This window comes from Protopterus annectens, chromosome 7.part1 (genome assembly GCF_019279795.1).
Source record: "Protopterus annectens isolate FY-2018-M chromosome 7.part1, PAN1.0, whole genome shotgun sequence".
NCBI classification, from domain to species: Eukaryota; Metazoa; Chordata; order Ceratodontiformes; family Protopteridae; genus Protopterus; species Protopterus annectens.
The window spans coordinates 286644867-286667754 of NC_056740.1; the positions used below are offsets into that span (position 1 = coordinate 286644867).

General features: G+C 37.6%; 1 protein-coding gene across 1 annotated transcript in view; it reads right to left on the minus strand.

Moving 5' to 3' along the window:
- Positions 1–22888, minus strand: part of KLHDC8B (kelch domain containing 8B) — a 1966070-nt gene that overhangs the window by 1461539 nt on the left and 481643 nt on the right. The gene's annotated exons all lie outside the window — the stretch shown is intronic.

Below are 22888 nucleotides of genomic sequence, written 5' to 3' on the forward strand. Positions count from 1 at the left end.
GTACAGAGACTTCTTAACTTCACAAATACCAATAACCTTTACCAATTAGTGCATACATCCACCAGAGGCTCCACCATATTGGATCTTGTACTCACAAATATGGAAGAATGCCTCAGCCCTCCTATGTCATATCCTCCCTGGCAAGGTCTGACACTGAAGCTGTTGCCTTCAAAATCAAACAAACTTGGTAACCTCAGTAAACCAATAGTCAGGAATTATTCCAAGGCAAACTACATTTTATTAAGCAATAGTTTGCCAAAATTCAATGCCCCCTACCCCAGAGAACACAGTAGCCTATGTAGAATTGCTCACAGAAAGTCTGTCCAACCATATCATTGGCTGCATTGGGGCTGCTATACCTACCAGAAGTAACTCGAAAAACAGACTAACCTGGTAGGATACCAAATTAAACAGGATGCACAAGAAAATGAACAGCTTCAGAACCACTAGATCCAATGATTTAAAATTTGCTTGTGACATAAGAAATGTTGGCGAGACACATCTTACAAAAAAAAAAAAAAAAAAAGGATACAGGAAGTAAACACAATGTGCTATGTGGATCCACTCAAAGCACTATCTATATTCGGTCTCATACTGACTACTGAGAGGAAACCTATGCTTGGTGTACAAGACACCCTTGCACATCCACAAAACAAGCAATAGCAGAACTACTAGATCCAAATACTTGATTTTTGCTTGTGACATACATAAATAGGACATGTTGGAGAGAGACAGATATGTATCTCAGAATACTCCCATGTTTTGGAATAGGCTCTCCATCCATGAGAAGCTAAGCCTCTCCCTCTCTTTCCATATTTAAGCATAACTTGTACCAGTGGATGGAAAATCATAAATTCACTCCAGGTCTGGTGCCTATGTCCCTGATGGGACAACTCCAGCTATACTCTATGGCATATCGTCTACTCAGAGGCGATCTCTGCTTAACATACAAGGCCATGTCAAACCTTGAGCTGTTGGACATGCTCCACTTAAAGAAATCCCAATCTCTCAGAGCCACATGCCCCAGGGATCTAAACCTTGTCATCACAATGAACAAAACATGCTGGAGGGATAGGTTCCTGACCCAGAGACTCCCCATACTCTGGAATAGACTGCCCATATATGTCAAGCAGAGCTCCTCCTTGGCCCTCTTCAAAAGGAACCTTGATGATTGGATGGCAGATAGGAAATTCACCCCGGGGATCATGTCAGTCGCCCTGCTATACAAGGGTCCAGAGAAGTAAATATTGTGGGAAGAAATATCCAGGGAATTGTTATGGCTAGCTTGTATAGGCCTTAGGGCCGATAGCCTAGTACCAACCTATGAACCAATGAACCTATGGACAGAGGTAGTCAGTAATCCATGTCAAAGCCAAACGTCACCCCCTATAAAACTGTCTAAAACATAAAACTGTGGGTCACATTTTGGTTGCACAACTAGGCTTATAAAGGCCCTAGTGGGCATTAGCTTAGTACACACCTATGAACCTATTTGTATGAAGGAAGTTCTCAGATACAATTCCCAGAAAAATTATGGAAGCTTAAGGAAATTTCAACATGCTCCAGTCTGGTGTTTGTAATCCACTTCATGAGTTCTAGGGTCACAATTATTTGTCACTGCTGTATAATATCACCAAAGCAAATGTCAAGTCATGTAGCAATAAACTGAAAAGTTCTAGTGCAGCTTTTTGCAAACATATTATTGAATTCATGAAGGTCATGTGAATTCACAGTGACAACATAAACCTACATGTAAAGATTTTATTTCACAGCTTAGGTATGTGGGATATGTGATTTAAAGAATGTAAGACATAAACACTTTATTTTCTTGGTTATGCAAATATAGTTATTATAACAGCAGAAGATGAACTCACTTTAAAATAAGGGTCTACAAAGAAAAAACAGTTATCAGAATTGTCGAAAGTGTTGGGAACTCTGATATTCTGTAACTGTCCAGCAATATTGCAGATGACAGATCTTGAATGTCTTTATCTGTTTCAGGTTTGGATACACAGTTTCATGATATCTATCATTACACATAGGAATTCCAGTTCTACCCTTAAATAAGTTGTATGCCATGTCCAGTCGGTTTTAGTATAAAGTTTCTCAATGGTATAGTGGCAGTAGTTGATAATACATTTTAAATGGTATTTAAGAATTGTAAGAGTTCATCAGAGTTTTGACTAAGGGCCCTGTAATACAGTATGCTCCATAGTTCAGTAAAATTAAACATTTACAGCTCAGGTGTTATTGATTCATTACTACTGTTCTGAAAAGTAAGCCTAGACCCAACACATCATTGACAAAAATGTGACTCTTCCACCAATCCATTCCAAGAAAGAATTTAGTACACCTGAGGCTTCAGTAATAGAAATAACATTCTATTCAATGGAGGCAGAACATTCCAATGCATGCAGAGTGTTTGCAAAAAAAATATGCTGAAAATACTTGTCTTGTAGTTGTTTTCCCCCCTTTTTTACATCATTTTTCCTCTGTTTCTATTGACAAGCAAGCCACCACCACTATCATCCATTCATTTCTTTTTATGAGACAAGACCTTGGCCATGGGTGTGATGGCCTTCCAAGTGGCCATCAGATGGTTTTTGCTTTTAAGCATGTATCTACCCCTGCACATGCATGCAAGTACCCAAATTCTAAATGCACAATGAGGTAGATAGTACAAGGCATTGTCACCCACTTCCATAAGTAACATTATCATCCACAAACCACATGAAGACATGGGCTTATGCTTATGTCTATCACCGTTCTCTACTTAAGAACTGCAGGCAGGGTGCATGTTCCAATAAACACAACTCCATGTGACCCTTTCACCTTTCCCAATGGGGGTTACAAAGGTACTAGGAGGTATGGTGCCTGTCAGCAATGTAGTTTTTTGGGGGGGGGCATCATTCTGCCCACTTTTAACTTTGTTTTTTGCTTTAAGCTAAATTATAATTGTATCACCTCCGGCATCATGTATCTAGCACTTTGTGGTGCATGTTTTGCTTTTACTGTAGGTAAAACTGAGCACCTCCTCCATAGGAGAATTTATGAACATCTTTATGATGTTAAACATAACAACGAGAATAATTCATTATACAGGCATAAGACTGCATGTATGGCTAATCAAACATTCTATTTTATTTTTTTGGAACAGGTACCTCATAATTCTAGAGGTGGTCCCTGGGTTATTTTGGTGGAATATAAGGAATTGTTATGGCTGCTATGCCTAAATGACAGTGACAAGCCTGAGCTTAATAACAGCATTTCCATTTTGAGGGCACTGAAATTATGGGCTACCTTTTTGTAGTAAGGTCATTAAACAGGAGATTTAAACATTCACAAATTTACTCTTCTATGCTTTTTTTTTATAATTTTTTATGTTTTCTCAGTATCCTTGCCACAGCCATTTCATTTTTGTCATAATATAGTTATATAATATTTTATATATTTTATTTATTCATCTCTATTTACATTTGTTTTTTAATGGTTTTAACACGTTTTCCATTGTTTACTTTACATGTACAAATAATGACTTGCTTTCAGTTCAGTGTAACAATTGATATTTCTTTAGTAAATTTTAAGACTTCCAAAGTTGAAAATCTCTTGTTACAGAAATGGAAGTATATAGGCCAAATCTATAAGGAAATGAATCAGAGGGGGGAGAGAGAAGGACATCTTAGATTGACCAGCCTGAAATCAGTGCAAACGTTCCATCAGTTTTTCATCTGGGTAAACTTTGGATATTCTAAATTAACAGGGAGCTTTGGGCTTGGACTGAATAAGTGGAAGCTGAGCTGCCATAACAGCAGAAGAAGAGACTAAACAACTATCAAGATATGGACTTTTTACTGTAATGCCAACTGCCATAATCATAAATGAGGAGGAGAAAAAGAGATGTAAACAACACATTTCACACAAAGAAAGTGAAATCAAATACATTTATTCGAAGATGGCCTGTGTCTGCTTCTTTCTGATCGACTTCACAGTGCATCAGATAACAACTGGTGAATGAGACAGGAGTGATGCAAGTAGGACGGGAAGGGTTCTAGGCAGCTTGTAAACATTTTGTCTGCTGAACAGTCTTAATGCATGTGGTACAGCCCCAAAGGATTTTTAAGATAAAAACCTTTTTTTTCCATTATCAGAGTTAATGACAGGATGAAAAGCCTTTTTGGAAGAAGGGCATACTCTTTTTCAGCTGCTGTAATGCCACCGATTGTTATGGCATAGGAACTCTTGCCAGGAAAGTTTGCTGTACGTTGCTAAACATGAAAGTCAATGGTTAAAACAAGGTTTTTCTTAGCAAACTTTTGTCATTAGAATGTGATGGTAAAAGGGCCAGATGATGAAAGAAGAAAAAGGAAAGGAGGTCAGGTCAGATGCAAAACTGAAAAGTATGTTTGCTGCAAATTGTTGAGTACAGATGTCTTTTACCAAGGTTGTGGTCAAAGTATAAGCCGAATGTTGGTGCATCCTTAGGGAATGTATATCTTGCTAATATTGAGGCTGAAAGGAAATAAAGGTCCTGTTAGGTTGCAGGGTTACCTTCTGTTGCTAGAGTTGAGGTGAAAGTGTAAATACGCTGCTGATGACACATAAATTAACTGTATGTTTCTGTAGGCAAAGTTAAGGTGTAGGCAGTAGATCTGTTATAGTCCCTCTTGGGAATTGCTTCTTGCTGGCACTGATACTAGAATATTTTGTAAACTGTTGTACAGCCCTGCCTCATGAAGGTTATTTGTTGTATGAAATGAACCTGAAAAATAAAAGGCCTGCAGCTAAGACCTAGAAAAATCACCTATTGCAGATGGTTTTGACTAAACTATAAGCTGGCTCCTGCATTTCCCATAAGGCTGCATGCTAACTGGGCCAATGGTAATTAGCATATAAATGAAATGAACTGACTGCTGCTGTTGATGTTATGACTTGGTAACTAGGCTGCTTCTAAGACCTTGGAATTGGATTACTACCTAGCATTTCACTAATTGGTGCTAAGGTATGAATAATAGCCATAATATATTCATTGCTTGTTACCATGTGATAAAACAGACAGTTATTTGTAGTTGTACCCCTCATTCAAAACATGCTATCTGTGTAAAACGTTTGTATGTAATATGAATGTGGTTTACTTCCACAAGACTTGATGAACATTATTTACTTGGTTTACAGATAAATCAAAATGTTTGATTTTTGCATTGTGCTTTGTAAGAGGCTTTCCTTCCCCTTTACATCAGTTTCATACCACTGAACAAAAGCTGTATGAGCTTTATGGAGAAATGAGTCCATCTTATGAAGTATAACAGAAAACTGTTAACACTTCAGACTTATCCTGTTAACCTAGCAGTAACATACATTTTAAAAAGTAATGATCCTAATTAAAGAAAATAAAACCAATTTTAATGTTATCTTATTTATTGTGTACTGCAATAAGAATAACACAATGGCATCACTTTACTTAAAGAAATAGTAAATAGGAATATACAGTTGAAAGATATGGCTCATTGCTCAGTTTATGATTTTGCTAAACTGTCAGTTATTAAAAAAATAAGTAAATAAATACAAACATTGCAATTCAAAGAATTTCTCTCCATCCTTTCTAATTTCCCAGCATGGGTTTGGTGAATTACAACAATAGAGGGAAATTCCAATTCAGAGAGAGAAAACATTAATGCTAACTACCAGGTTTCCTATACACTGTCATATCTGACTGTGCTAGTGTTCTCCTTAGCAGCACATGCCCTAACACAGACGCTCACACACACACACACACACACACACACACACACACACACACACACATACACACATACACACACGCATGCAAATCCTCCCTGCCATCATCCCCCCTCCCACTCACACACATATCCATTCATCCACAAACAAGCTTCATACACTCAAATGTTCCAAGGCACATGCACACACACACACACACACACACACACACACACACACACACACACACACACACACACACACACACACACACACCCATGCTAACAGCTTTGCTGGACTTACATATACTGTGACTATTCTCATAGGACTGAATGGGCAACTGCTGTCTTTTGACAGCATTCATGTTTCCTCCTAGCATAAAATGATTTGGCTAAGTAATTCTGCACCTGTGAATCCTTTCAAAAAGTTCTACTCCCATCTCAGGTGATCGGATTCATTTTCCATTACTAATACTACAGTACAGTATTAGGGTGTGCTGCATCCTGAGTCTGCCACAATTTGGATGAAATGTTAAACCGAGGCCCCATCTGCCTGAGGTTGTAGTGGTCCAGACAGATGTAAAGGACCCCAAGGCACTTAATGAAAAGAGTGGGAGAATTTCCCCTGAGTCCTGACAATTTTCTGCTAGTCAAAAACAGTACCACCTTGGGTCTCCCCTGAAAAGATGCCACCAGCCTAGTGGGATTTACCCAGTCAACAAAGATAAATAAATAACATATGGCTAATTAGCATTACCTACCCCAGAAGACTGCCACATTAGCAGCACATGAGATTGCTTTACACACTAAGGCCCTGCAAAAGGAAAACCTTGGTACTATGGCTCTAGGATATGGCTTCCACACCACAGTAAGCCTTATGAATTATAGAGAACAAGTGTGGAGCAAAAATTGTTAAACCTTCATACCATGAGCATTTATTTAAAACTAAAAAGGAATTAACCTGTTTTAAGAAGGTGAATTAATTAATGCACTTATTAAATAATAATAAATATTTGAGTAGCTTTACTTTTAATGGAGGATTCTTGGAGTTTAAGTCATTCAGACTATGAGCTTTATCATAGGTTCATAGGTGTTTACTTGGCTAACGACTTCAGAAATCACCTGCCACTAATGCTCTATATTCAGCATGGATATTACAGTCAAGTAAACTCACACAACAGCATATGCTCAAATGATGACTGCTGCAGTAGCCTTAGCTTTTTATCCTGCATAAGCTTAACTTTTTGTGGCTGGAAGAAGGATCAACAGTTTGTTCCATGGTCAAACAAAAATGGTGTCTCTTTCCCATGGAAAACAAGCAGCAAGGGCTGATAAAATGCAAGTCTTTATAAGTTGCTTTTTTCACATAAAAACACAGTAAAAAGCATTTTAAAACACTTTGCCAGACCCAAAAAAATAAAAATGAACACAATTTCTCCACATAAAAATGTTCTTCAATTACTTTAAGCAACTTTTAAACTAACAGGAAAAATGAGCGCTCTCGTTTAAAAGTATAATACAGTCTCATGACAGTCCATTAAAACACAAACTCCTAGGTTTTAAATGTCTTTCCTGAACAGGAAAGCTATAAAATAAATAATTTCCCTAAAGGGAATTTATTTGCCCAACAAAGGAACAGCACAAGCTGACTGCTGAGCCTCAAAAACCTTGGAGAAGCATAGTCTTCAGTGACAGGAAAGCTCTGAAGGACTTTGCACCCAACTTGTATTTTTAGTCAGCTCAGCTCAAGCTGACTTTTGGTTTGGATATTTAGACGGTGCACTGACGCTTTGGAATCCGGCTGGCAATTATATCGCAGGATATAATCCCTGATAGCTAAGGCTACTGCAGAAGTTTTCTAATTGCAGTAAGCCTTTTTGATTCAGAGGACACTCTCAGCTGCAGTTTTCCTCTGGCTCAGGCTGTGTGTGTGTGTGTGTGTGTGTGTGTGTGTGTGTGTGTGTGTGTGTGTGTGTGTGTGTGTGTGTGTGTGTGTGTGTGTGTGTGTGTGTGTGTGTGTGTGTGTGTGTGTGTGTGTGTGTGTGTGTGTGAGAGACTGTTTCAATAAATGGGACAAAATTTACTGGGCTTGTTTTGTGGCTGCATTGATATGTGTGGGTGCAGGGATGTCTTGGTGTGTGTGTGTGTTACAGGGGTGCCTATGCTACCACAATGCATAATAGGAGTTATGTCAGTATTAAACACATAGAAAAACAGGTCCAGTTGTTCCGGTAAGTACTTGGGGCAGAAAATTTCTAAGAGGATAGGAGAAAATGATGGAAACCACTGCCTAATAAATTATATAGTAAGTAGGTAGAATTGGAGAATATAGGAAGTCATGGTGAGAGTTTTAAGGTGTAGGTGAGGTTTGTATGTATGGTGAGTTAGTAGAGTGAGACAGAAATATCATCTATATATATATATATATATATATATATATATATATATATATATATATATATATGTATATATATATATATATATATATATATATATATAGATATATATATAGATATATATATTTATACACACATATACCACTTCTAATGCATGTCCACTAACTAATTCCTTAGGATCTGCTTAGAGTATGATTTTCTTATGCAATGACTACCTTGATACACTTGAAAGTAAGCCCTCTGTCTTTTAAAGTAAAACATTATGCATTCACTCCATAAATACAGTTGTTCAAATTTGGAATAATCACATGGATATTGTTATAATAATAAAGAAACAACAAGAAAAAAGAAAAGAAAAAAATGTGTAATCATTTCTGTCAGCCTACTAACTAAACCCAATAATTTTGAGTAAATAATTTGTTTTGCAGACCAATTCTAATGTGTTACTTCTTCATATCCATAACCATGTAAATTCTCTTTGCCTACTTCTTATGTCTTTATAGTTGCATTAAGAGCCTACAGAAATAAAAAGGCCTTGATCCAGTCTACTTACCTTAAATTATGAAAAATAATACATAGATTTAAAAAATGATCTGTGCAGGTATTCCACGGATGTTACACCAGATATTTGTTTTATTTGTCTATCTGTGTTTCCTGAGTGGGTGGTGGACTGACTCTTCATATGATTATTTCACCCACAGGCTGGGAGTTACAACAGAAAATAGAATAGGAATACACAAGTATAATCTATACAGTGCAAAACTGGTTAATGAACATACAGTAATATGGGGAATGCAGAACAAACAACTATGAAATAAGCACATCAGACAAAACACATGATGCCTACTATATACGTTGTTCAAAGCCGGGGCTGCAGTTATACCAAACATATACTGGCAAAGGCATAGGGATGTATGACAGACAAGCCATAAATGGAAAATGTATCTGTATTAAGCTTTATAGCCCCCTATAAATAAGCACTTACATTACAGGTACTAATGGGGGATGTACCTCTTAATTGTCTATAATTTTACAGAATGTCCCTAAATTTGCCTCACATTTTTTGGTCTGTTCCCTATAACATTTGCAGATTTCAGGCAAATCATTCTAGATTCTAATCATTAAATAATGGCTGACGTTTGAGTTTCAGACTTCATATCTTCCATCTGTACTAGATTTTAGTCCTTCTGCCATCATTATTTTGTGGCTTAGTCAATGGTTCGTGAGCTAAGTCGCTGAATGGTATGAATGGGGAAACTGTATCTTGCTTATAACAATGCTGTGAAGAAGTACTGGATGGAGAACTGTATCCTGACTATAATAATGCTGTCAAGAAATAATGTGCAGGAATCTGGTTATAACCAATAATGGGTGACATGTGACAGTGACAGCATGCATTTCATGGCTTGGTTTGCACATAATAACAAGATACAAATGTAGCCTGAGAGAACTGCATTGAACTGATCACTGCACTGAAGTTTATACATTGTAGCCAGCCCACAGTGTAAAGAGCAAACTAATGGAGAACAGGGAAACTGTGTTGTAACATGTGAAAAGATCAGAGAGTCAGAATCCATGGCTTCAGTAATTCTCTGTATGCCTGCACCAAGTCTGTGACACTGCAATAATCCTAAGTGTATGGTGGCAGAATGTCCCAGTGTGGTGTTAAGTGCAGATTCTGTCCAGTAATATTCCAATCACAATACCATATTCCCATTAGACTCCTAATACAACTGCATCTCCAAAAGCCCCAGTATGAAATTTATAGCATGACCCTTGGAGTTGTATGTCTGCCAACACAGCCATTTTTCAGCAGTTGACACAAGTATATATTGCAAGTAATTGTGTCCACCCAACTGGCCATAAGAGCATACAAGGGCATGAAATTTCTGGCTGTTGTACAACGGCCTACATAAGCCATGTCCCTAATGAACAGCTACATTAAGCAGTGCCCAGGCTGGTATGAAGATCAGCTGTCACAGTGCTGGCCATTCAGATCTGTAGGATCTTGTGTTCCATTCACCTAGATGATGTACTCCTTTGCTTCCTTGATTTGTATATTATTTTGGGTGGTGTGTATCCCATGTGCTGACAGTTGGTCCATCTGGTTTTTGAATGTCATATTTTCTGGCATTCATATCCAGTACCCTTTATGCTAATTTTAGTACACAGCATGTCAGGCAGGTGTTTATTCTAACAGATTCTGGGTTTGAATCCTACTGGGACCACTGCTGATTATAAAACATAATAGAAATTACTTGATAACTTTAAATTTCAGTCATTCCTTGCTGATTGGTGGTATGAAAACACATAGGAAGCAAACTACTTTAACCTTCTCAGATTGCAAATTGCTCATGTAAAAAAAACTCTTCTTTCGCCAATTAAAAGAGTAGTTTCATGTGAGTATTTTAAGTAAATTTAATGCTACTTGATTAACATACATGTACATGTTCATTCTTTTTATATTGGAAATAAGCTTTCAAATTCACTAATATTGTTTGATTTTTTATCACTAAGACAAACATGACTCACCACAAAAACCTGTCTCTCATCACCCTCCCCCTTCTTCTCGCACCAGGTTCCACTCAAGCTCACAGTCCGGCTGTCTGGCTGCTGTTTTTCTTATGTGTTGCTTAGCAACAGACAAAGCTCAGCTGTTAAACAAAATCAGACATCATGGATTTATTGAAGAGGTGATCATACAGAGGAAAAGTACCTTCACTTCTTTGACTTAGGTTTGAATACTGTTAAAATAGCTAATAAAAAGAGAAATTGAAAAAGTGATTGGTAGAACACTATAGTCATCCAGAATCTCCCTTTGCCCAAACAATGGAAGTTTATTTCTGCATTCGTTCATTTGACATTAACATCATTATCCCTGAAAACAAAGTTTATTTACAAATCTTTAATCATGTCATTATTAACAGGGTAAGATGACATGCTAAGTGAATACCTTGCCATAATACAGATCATAACTTTAAAACAGCTAGAGCTGTTATGATTCGCTAATAACAGCCGATAACATTTGACAAGATTACTATCAAAACGAAGCATGCTTAAATTTATCACAATATAAATTGGCTTGTTTACAAAGAGATTTTCTAACTGGCTCACTTGAATGGTCCAAAGGTACTATTTTAAGATGCGCCTAGATGGAATATCAAGTAGCAGAGGCAGTAACCTCAAAGTCACACGTAACTTGTTGAGTGAACATAAGGATGAGTGCATACCTTGTTCTGAAAGCAGTACAATGCCATGCTGCAGAAAGCATGGCGATATGATATAATATATAAATATATGGATTGGGAAATAGAAGATGAGGGTGCCTCTGACTTCATGGAGTGACACAGAAGGTTCATTCATCTATTCTTGCAATAACCAGTTTAATTGAGTATAGATTCACAAGAGCTGGTGTTCGTACTGGCAGTAGACAGATGTCAGTTAAACTATCCTGAATGGGGAGCCAGTCCATTGCTGGATGACCAGATATGCACAAGCAAACACAACCACATGCAAACATGCATGCGTATATACAAACACTGCCTCCCTGCTCCATTGTAATCATGTGTACTAATCCTAAAACTAACTCTGGCACAAAACCTAACCCTTCACATTACTTTACAAAAAACATTTTCCTAACTGCACCACTAAAAAACATTCTCAGACACAAATCCATGCATTGCACGCATGCAGGACACTAAAATTATCCCCCTACCTAACCCTGACACTAACCCTAACCTGCAAACACTCACACAAAAAATCTGAACTCACTAACCTTCTGAAATAACATACCATGTAGAAAATAGTGACTTCAGCAATGCCTGCAGTCAATATAACCAACATCTGATGGAAAATCATAGCAGTAAAATCAATTGAATAAATGAACAGTTAAACTGCAACTACACACACACACACACACACACACACACACACACACACACACACACACACACACACACACACACACACACACACACACACACACACACACACACACACACACACACACACACACACACACACACACACACACACACACGTATATATAAGGCTTTTGAATATATTGGATGAATAGAAAGGAGAGTGTATGTGGGTGAGGTAAGTGTGGGATTAGGTTCCTAATGCCAAAACTTTCAGATATACTGAAGGTTTCAGCATTCAGGGGTGGGAGTGTTTGTGTGACTATATGTCAGTTAGTTTTATAGTAAGAGCTTAGTAAGATAATAGAGTTAAAGGTGTGTGTGTGTGTGTGTGTGTGTGTGTGTGTGTGTGTGTGTGTGTGTGTGTGTGTGTGTGTGTGTGTGTGTCCCAATGTCTTGTGTAGCAGTAAAGTTACTGCAAGTGTTTCCTAAGGTAAGGTGCAAAGGTAGGGTAAGGGTTAGAATGCATTAGTAAGGTGATGCAGGGAAGCAAACTGACCTACAATATCTGTTTAGTGGGATTCAAGGAAAGCAGATGGTTTTAAGTCTGAGAAATAAAAAATGTGAACTCTTCAGAACAGCACAAGAGATTAATCTTATACCATATGAAGGGATTTGTTTAATGCAGTTGCACAGTTGACTGAAACTACCAACTTATTTAGGTACTTAGGAGTGTGGCTGAATCCTACATTTATCCTATCATCCTTTGTGAAACACTTGAAAGCCAAAGATATTAAAATACTGCACTGTTGCTGGAAAATTGTTACACTCTACCACCTGATCCAATGGGTTCTGATTCAACAGGTAGAATACACCATTCTGATCATACTTAATGATTATGCCAATAGTCTTCATGACCAATGCTTACTCTTAAACATAACGTGTATTTGTTCTTAAACAGAATATAAGAGCATTACTTCATAACTATCAGGTGGGTAAATTGAATGACCACTGAAAATATTGCAGAGCTATTACTTTCCCACCTACTAGTAAAAATGATGACGCTCAACTGATATCCTCCTGTAGCTTGTAAACTTACTACATTAGTTCTCCACTGCTCACTCATGTGACTGAATAAAGGTCCCTAGTGATACAAAGACCAATAAACAAATTCAATTTAAAAAATGGAGACCATGCATATCCATCCTTTGAGCTCTCGGATATTTTCTCTTCACTATATTAGCAGTCCTACCCATGTCTTACCTATTAGAAAAGGTAGTACCAAACCAAAATAAACACAGGTCAAACTGCAAAAACAAGCAACCCTGGGGCACCCCTGATATTAATAGGTTGTACAACAAAAGAAAGAAAATCCAGTTGAGAAGTAAGAGAGAATGTGCACAACAGAGCAAGAAGTCCCTCATTAATTTAAACAAGTGACTTTGGGAACTAGTCAATTTTCTAAAAGCAGACTTTGAGTTAAAAATAGGCTCCAAAGCTAAGCATAACCATAAGGTATTTTTCAGGTACGTCTGCAGTCTTAAGGGAAACATGCAACCAATGTGTGGAATTAGTTGTTCACAGGCCTACATAAGCTCTACATCATAATCAGTTCCCCACAAGAAACATCCTCCACCACTCCATTGCTAAATATCACTGTGACACTCCTATATTGGCCCAGTAATCAATGAGCCTCAATCCTCACCACTGGCAGCAATGAGGAATATTCACACTGGGAGGATGACCAGTACACACACAGTAAAGTACAATTTCCCTTAAGATCACACAGAGATCACAGTGAGTCTGGGGCTGGTTTCTCCCTCTTTCTCCAGATCCCCAATAAGACTCCCCACTGGCACAGCTATAGTGTTGAGATCTCAGCTGAGTGGCCAAGCCAAAACCTCTAGCACCCTCTTTGCCCAACCAGTGCTTCATGTCCCTACCCAAGTAGCTGACACACAGACAAACTTTGAAGTTTGATTTATACACACACACACACACACACACACACACACACACACACACACACACACACACACACACCCACCTGGGAAAGGCTGGTACAGGTTTACTAACTATGCCCCCTTTTGCCCAGACTATAAGGTAGTTCCAGCTGCCCAGACTATAAGGTAGTTCCAGCTGCCATCAGCCACATTTTATCAGCTACATAAGGCCCCTAACAAAGGGTGTCAAATCCTACTGTGTAATGTTACTATTAATCCAAATGGTAGTCTGACCAAGAGCAAGGCCATTTAGTAGTGGCCTGTACAGTGTCACCGACTAGATATGCAAGTACTGTAAGAGCTTAAATATGTCTCACAAATATCAGGGACACAGATAGGTTTAAATATATTTAATAATACATAATAAAAGAACAAGACAATGCTCAGTAAATCAACATAGTAACTTCAGAGTTCAAAATTACAGGACATATTTAAAACAACATTGCAGGACAGTCTCGAATAAATAAAGAAATCATCCAAGGTATATTTTAATATATTCCTATCTGAATTTAAAAGAGTTACTGTGTCCTAAAACTTACTTACATAGCAAGGCAAGTGCAGATGTGGGTAGATGTTTCCAGGTCAAAGACAGAATACAAAATGCTCAGTCTCTCTCTGAGAGAGTTCTTAAATTAATATCAAACATTACTGCTGGGTTAGCTTGGATGACATCAGGTTTTGTCACCTGACTTCAGTTTCCAAGCTAAACCCATTTTGTCAGAAACTAAAATAATTTAGCAGCTCTCTGTGAAAATACATAGCCTTCAGATGTTTGCACCTGCTAGAGGACATAAAACAATAAAACACTTACAAAACACACATAGAGTGCCCTAGTGTAGACATCTTATCTCCTGTTGACTGAAATTGAAAGGTAACTTTTATAGCACAATTGTAATTCAATGTAATTTCAACTTATTTTCTTGACGTTTTGCAAGTTAACTTTTTATGTCCCAGTTACTGCTGTTAAAAATATACACATTTACACAATTGCAATAATATATATACAGTTCTGTTATAAGCCAGCAGGGAATGCTGTGGTTGCATTTTAGCTCCATACATAACATACAGTTTTGTATAAATCATATCAATATTCACAAATGACATAGAATTATTTGCAAAATTCCAGATAGCTGGGCTGGCAGTATGACAATCACTGAGGAGCAGGTTGCTACTGTGTTCTCTAAAGAAAAAAAACATGGCTTCAGTGGCTCCTGATGATATACCAGGTTGCCTCTTAAACAGCTTAAATCAGGACTTATCAGACCCATTACAATTTCTGTATAACCAAAGCCTCTGGACCTTCTTTGTCCTGATAGAGTGGAGGACAGCAACAGTCATCCCTCTGCGTAAAGGGGGACCATCTACTGACCTGGAAATTACAGACCCATAAGTTTGACTAGTTGTATATGTAAGGCCATGGAAAGAATAATAATGAACCTGATAAATAATGACACAGGAAACATCCAAACAGTGGACCTGACCTAATTTGGCTTTGTCAAGGGCAAGTCATGCCTACTTTATTTGGTGGACTTCTTTGAGAAAGTCACTAAGGCCATGGATGAGAGTAAAACAGTAGATAATGCCTACCACAACCTGGCCAATGCATTTGCTGCAATTCCCTACTCAGATATTATAAATAAACTCACTAAACTCTATTTTGCAATCCCTTAACTCCTGTCCAGGACCACAGAGTAAGGTATTTATACAATACTGGTAGTGGCATGATGTGAGGTATTGTCAGCTATTCCAAGAAAAGTAGGGCAGTGAATGTGGAACATATGCCAGCACAGCTAGCTGGTATTTAGTAAAGAATTATATGTTATTGAAATATCAGACTGATTTGTACAAAGGCTTGCGTTAAAAATGTACCAACAGTGTTCCCTGCTGGACAGAAGTAGAAATGTACATGTATTATTATAACCGTGGAACTGTATATATTGTTAAAGAGGATAATGGAAGAGAAGAGGTTAATTTCAATCCACCTGACTTTGAAAAATAGCAAGAAATTAAATTACTGGGCATAGGCCATAAAGATGTAATCTCACAGTTTCGAATGAAGACAGAAATGCAATGTCTGTAAGAAGTATGGTTTATTAGCTCCTGTAGGAACAGTGGAAGTGTTTTATGGTTTTATGACTTCCAGGAATGACAGCAGATGTTAGCAAGGCTTTGTGTGTGTGTATCAGTGACACATATATGTTAAATACTGGTAGTTTCTAGCAAGGAGGGTTGCATGGGATCCATGTGATGTCATTCTGTAATCCATCACTAAAAATTATGTTTAATACTAGGTGAGACTGAAGTCTCAGAGCACTCTGTTTTTGTATTCTGACAAAGAAGGATCTCTCCCCTACTTAATCTTGCCTTGCTCTAGTAAGTAACCAGGAAATAATAATTCTTTACATTAGTCAGGAAATATAGTGAGATTAGTTAAGTATTGATTTTATGTAACTGTGTGAACCTGTCCACCTGTGTTATTTTTAATATTTCCTGTGACTGAAACTCTGGTGTTTACTGTAAATATATATTTAGTATTTTCATGTTATTTTATTATTTATTATTAAATATATTTAAACTTTTCCTTGAAGCTGGTCCTTAGAGAATATTTTAACATTTGAGATTACTTATATCTATTGGTGACACTGTGGCCACTCAAAGCCTGGCTGTTTAGTCAACATTACCATTTGTATTAATATTAATTTCACTCAGTATAATTGGGTACCCTTACAACAGCCTTACATTAGCTGGTGTTGGGGTGTCTGGTGGCAGTGTAACTACCTTGTAGTCTGGGCAGAAGGAGGCATAGCTAGTAAATATTGCTAGCCTTTCAAAGGAGTGTGTGTGTGTGTGTGTGTGTGTGTGTGTGTGTGTGTGTGTGTGTGTGTGTGTGTGTGTGAGCTACTCGGAACAGGGACATGAAGCACTGGTTTCACAGAGTGGGTGCTGGAGGACATGCCTTGAACACTTGGCTGAGGACTTAACTCTACAGCTGTGCCAGTGAGGAGCCTTACTGGGGACCTGGGGTGAGACAGAGAGAGAAAAACTCAGACCCCGGGCTGAGTGTGTTCCCTGTCTGCTCTTAGGGGAAAGTGTGGTTGATACAGAGAACTGGAGCTGGAAATACTGGGTGCATCCATTTTTGTTCCAAGTGAATGTCCCTCTCCAATGTTAGTGGTGAGGATTCTGGCTCCTTGATTACTGGCCCAGAATGGTGATGTTACAGGTAAATGCATTCCTTAACTGTAACATTTTGTATAACCCTCCCAATTTTTATCATTTGTTCACTTCTCAGCTTTGTCCCCAAACTACTTCATTCTCTTCTAGTCTTTACCTGTGACCTGTCAATTTCCATTTGGTTTTGTCTACACTACCAATGACCGTCAGATTTGTGGAAGTGTGCCAAGAAGATTGTGACAAAGACAACTACCATCCTGATGCCTGTCTATCCTATTTACAGATTTTTCCAGATGTCTCTTTTCATCAGTAGTACATTTCACAAAACTTATCAAACTTCTTGGAGGATTTCTCTTGTCACTAATTTACTAGCTCTTTTACTGTGATCAGTGTTAGGTCCCTTGGACTGCATTTCCTTCCCTACTTATTTCTTGAGCTCCTTCCCCTCTCTCCTGCATTGGGTTACCTCTCTTAACAGCTCCTGCTCCTCATGTATCTACCTCCCCTGTATTAACATAACTGAAGACTTCAGCTGTTGCCAAGTTTTCCTTCAAATCTCAGACAAGACAGCCTTCTACAGATTTTGCTGCATCTCCTGTTTTGGCCTTGTCCTATGAGGATGTAACATTTTTTGTCATAATAAAAATATAGTTATCTCCTTGACCCTGAAGGAGATCTTCTCATCATGCATTCAGGTATATGTTAACCATGTGGGCATTGCTGGAATCTGCATATCTGCTCGCATATGTTAATAAGCCAGTTGGTTCCTTACAGGGAGACCAAGAAAGGTTGTCTGATACCTTAATAAACATATTAAACATGTTTGAAGCGTAATATTTTCTAAATCTAGTTTTCTGGTAAAATCCTTTCAATGAAATTGTATGAGTGGAAAAATAGTGTGACCCCATGATTAGGGTACTCCTCTTTCCTCTGTTTTTCCATACCTGCTCCTCTGTCTAAGAAAAACTCCATATAGATCTGATTTTTTTTTTTTTTTTTTGCATATAACTACCCAAAAGAGTGGATTTTTTTGTTCTTGGCCAACTTCTGTGCTTGGTCCCACAATACACTTTGTCAATATACCTGTCTCTGCTATTTTTCAGTCACTAGTCAAAGACCTCAGTCATTGTAATTGATTAAATGTTTTTGTAGTTTGATAACAGACCCACTTTACTTTGTGAAAAGTATGTGGGCTACATGTTTAGTTCACACAGTCCTGGATTAAAGTCCCTGTTGAAGAGTGGAGACCACAAAGGAGTGTTGGCATGGGGGGGAGGCAGTCTTGTGGGGTTATGTCATTTGTAAAAATGAGTGACAAATCCTCACTGACATCTAGAGATTTTCCAAATTTATTGTCACAAAATTCAGTGAAAGTAGCCAACCACTGGACAATGATAAGCTTAAATAGTTTATTGCCCTTTTTTAGGTCAGCCAAAGACACAAACAAATTGACATATTTATATAAAATCTGTTTATGCACACATGAAATCTAAGCTGCAGGTGAACATTCATTTAATGAAGGAGGTATTCACCATGATAAGGGCATTCTGAAAAAAAGCCCAGCAGATTGGTTGACTGCATCAGTCCTGACTTTCTGGTGGCTTTCAGTTGATGGACCCACTATTTCCTTGTGAAAAATTAAACAAGGAGGCTTGGCAGGAAAAAAATGCAAATCACTGATTCTCTTGGCTATGGTGATAGCTTCCAGTAAGGGTTTTCCATGGCAGGATCCTCATGTCTGTAGAGGCAGCAGGTTCAGAGAGCAGACATACAAGCTTCTCAAACCAAAAGTGAAAGCTTTATGTAGGGATTGAGTCTCCAGATGGGGTTTTAATATAGAAAGTTCTATATAAGAAGACATTGTAAACTTTATGTGGGGCAAAGGAAGAAGAAACCAAACCAGAATGAACATTGGGGTAGCTGTCAGTTGGCTTTTGACAATAAAGATGAACAAGGCCATTGTTAAAAAGTTTCAGAAATAACAAGAAGTAACTAAAGGGACAGGTATTGTAAAGGGGAGTATGCCTTTATTAATTACCCAGACAAAACAATAGACCCATTTGTTATTATAGGTCTTCTAGGTAAAAGGTCTGTGAGAAGAACAAAGGATAGACACTACCCTTTGAGAGAAGGTAGGATCTTTTTTGTCAGTGGCATTAGGGGAATAAGTCTATCACTTTAACAGCATGAAGATCTTGGGTGAAGTATCCTGAATGCTTTCACAAGGTATCTTAAGCACATTTTTCAAGATGTCCACTAAGGAAAGTGAATAGAAATGGCTTAATTGTCAAGATGCTTGCCTCATAGGCACAGGGGACAGGTTTTGATTCTCACATTTGAGTGAAATTTGCTAAGTTTAAAATGGCCCAGAAGAGCAGCTAGCCTATTATGTATCTGTGAACCTATGAAGAACCCAATGTGTTTGGAGGAAAAGAACCAAACACATTGAAGTCTGCACTCAGGAGATAAAAGAAGGATGAATAATTTACCAACTGAAAAATTTGCACATACTCTCCAAATTTTGTGTCTTTGGGAAGAACACAGTTGAGTTGGATCCATTCTCTTCATGAAATTTGTACATGGGAGAGTTCAAGAGGGACTATATTAGAACATCGAAAGGGAGAAATATTGAACGCTCACATGAGTGAAAAGTCAGTAACTCAACATCGCTATTGTGGGGGCTGCGCACACCCCCCGCTAAATATATATTCCAGCTCCGAGATTGCACTACAGTGAAGAAAGGCCAAATATTCTGATCTTCACTGTACTGCAATTAGAAAAAAAATTGAGTTCCTTCATATTCGCTCATGTGAGGGTTCGATATTTCTCTGTTTCGTTGTTCTAATATAGACCCGTTTAAGAGAAGAGCAATGTTTTTCCTTGCTCTTTTTTTTCTAGGACTTCTGATTAATGGTTCTGGAAAAAAAATGCCAGGTCCACCAAGAACAGGAATACTTCTGTCAAGCATTTTAGTATCTGTATAGTAAAAGTTAAGTGCTGATATAAATAACACCAGGCAATATTACATCAGTGGTATTAACACTATAGAAAAGAATATGGAAAAAGCAAAGACTGGTGGAGAAATCAATAGAAATGGAGATAGTGATGGGGAGAAAGTGTCATTCAACAGAAAATTATAATCCCATACAGCTCTGAATTGTGGGAGAATATTTTACACTGCTGTACCTACAGTTTAAAATGCTCATAAATCAGTTTATCTTAGTAATACTGTAGATATAGTCTAAATATGTTTTAGACCTTGAAAAATCAAGTGATGCCTGAATAGCCATACCAATACAAAAAGTAAGCTAGACAACAATTAGAGGTGGAATTTTAACTTCGTCCCCAAAGAAAACAGAATATTTCTTTACAGTAAGTTTTGGAAAAGATTGTCCTTCAACTGAGTTGAATGACGTTATTATGGTAAAGACAGAAGTTTTTAAAAGGAAGTTTCTTTTTAACAAAGTTTTCTTTAACTTCGTTATAGAAAGGAAATCAAACAGAAATCTCAAGTTGTAAGTTGTGAAGTGGAGCAAAAAGGTTGACTGTTTTGCATTTGATTGAGGGGTAATTGGAGTTTTGGAAGCCAAAAAGTTTTGAAACACCTTCAAATGCCTGTAATAAGTAGCTTCACTGAAGAAATGGAGCAATGAGTAAGGTTGTGAGCTGTTCATGAAGTAGTGAACGACACCTGATATTATCCAATCTGTATTTTAGAATCCAAATGAAATCATATCTATCAGTAAAACAGCCCTGTTCTTGTAACAATACCATTACTAAGTCCCTCATTGTACAGGTAATCATTAATTAATAATGTTGTTCAACGGAAATGTATGAGTTTAACATGCTGTACATACTACACAGTGTACTAGACACTGTAATTACCTGTTAAATTATATATACATTAGTGTTATATTATATAATATAGCTTTACTGTTAGCTCAGGCTAATTCTCAATACAAATGTATGTAACATGGAGCCTTTCTTCCTTGGCTCCACTGAAAAGGAACTTTGCCCATTCAGACCTTCTCCACAAATAAATAAAAAAAAGTGTGTCCATTAGTGACTGAAATGGCCCAACCTCAGGCACACTAAATGATAAGGAGGATGTCATGAAGAAGGGAAAGGATCTAGGAAAAAGGCACAGACAAAGACAACATATCAAGTCTGTTGGAAAAATAGCCAGAAAAGAATTCCTCATAAGAACCAGCAAGAGAAGGGAAAAATGATTTCAGTTATAACCAGAATTAACCAGAAAGCACTATTTTTGAATGTAGCCTCTGAGTTATTTTCTTCTGATCAAACTGGCAGCAGGGAAAATAATAATTGGAGTGTGAGATACAAGTGATGCATGATGTACAGTTATAACACATACAGCCATCCTTAATGCTAACAGAAAAAGGTCTTGCAAAACACCACACTTTATAAGTCTCAGATAACACGGTGCAGGAGAATAAACATATAGTAAGTGGGGACTCCTAAGTACCACAACATGCCACTTCCAAACTTTTGTAAGGGGCCATCATTAAATGTGCCTGGATTTGACTATTTATTTGTTCATTCATTAATTTTTCTATTTACTATTAGGTTGTTGACATCCGTCTCATGTGTTGTCACTTTATCAGTAACTGTATGAAGAACACCTCAACAAACAGAAAGAAGGTGTTCAGCAGGCAGCACAGTGGACTAAGACAATGAGTTGATTAATGATCTGTTTTCTGAGGTCCAGGGTTTGATTCCCTCATCCTCAATGTGCCTGCTCTGTGCTTCATTGCAGCTCACTTTACCAAATGATTTTCCCTATTCACCACTGAAAGTGACAATTGTGTCCACTAGGCTTACCTAGTTAACAAATAAATAAACTAATTCCAAAAAGATAAACAAATATACATATGACTGAACAGAAGGCACAAAAGGTATGACAGTGTATTGTAACTCTAAGACCAGTAACATTGAGGCCCATTATTACAAAAAAAGAAACACTAACAGTGATAGTGAAAGTAAAAGAGAGTAGCAGATGCCCTCATACCCTCCAATGTGGGGTCTGCACCCCCACACCCCAACTTATTTATCCTGACTCTAAAATCACCATACCTCAGAGGAAAATTACTACATTTGAGACAAAGATACAAACATCTTGATTATATACGTGTGTGTGTGCGTGTGTGTGTAAATATATATATATATATATATATATATATATATATATATGTAAAATCGTCATGTCCTTCCACATTTTTATCACTCTTCCAGGTCTCACAATAATGAATCCAAGAAACAAAAACTGCTACCAATAGGTTTGTAGCAAGAGCTCTAGCAGAAAATGGTAGCCATGTTTTACATTGGCCATATTTGCCACTTTACCAGTAAGAAGCTTTAGAATTTTCTCCATCAAATATTGCCCTTGCTTTCAAACAGAAATGCATAAATGTTTATTCACACACAAAGCTGTAAACCAGTCATATAATGAAGTTAGATAACACTGTTTCTGTAGTGCTATATCCCCCATTTCTTTAATGTTTTTCTCTACAAAAAAAAGGTATTGAAATATATATGTCATAAAATTGAATTTTTGCATCTTCAGTTCATCAGAAGGTGAGGTATCACACCCACTTCCCAAAAATGATAGAAGAAAATAGAAGAAAAGATCAATATGTCCTGAAACAGGCTTTTCTGTATCACAACAGTTATCAACAGTCCTGGACTAGAACTGTAAAATGAATTTGACAAAATTGAGATAT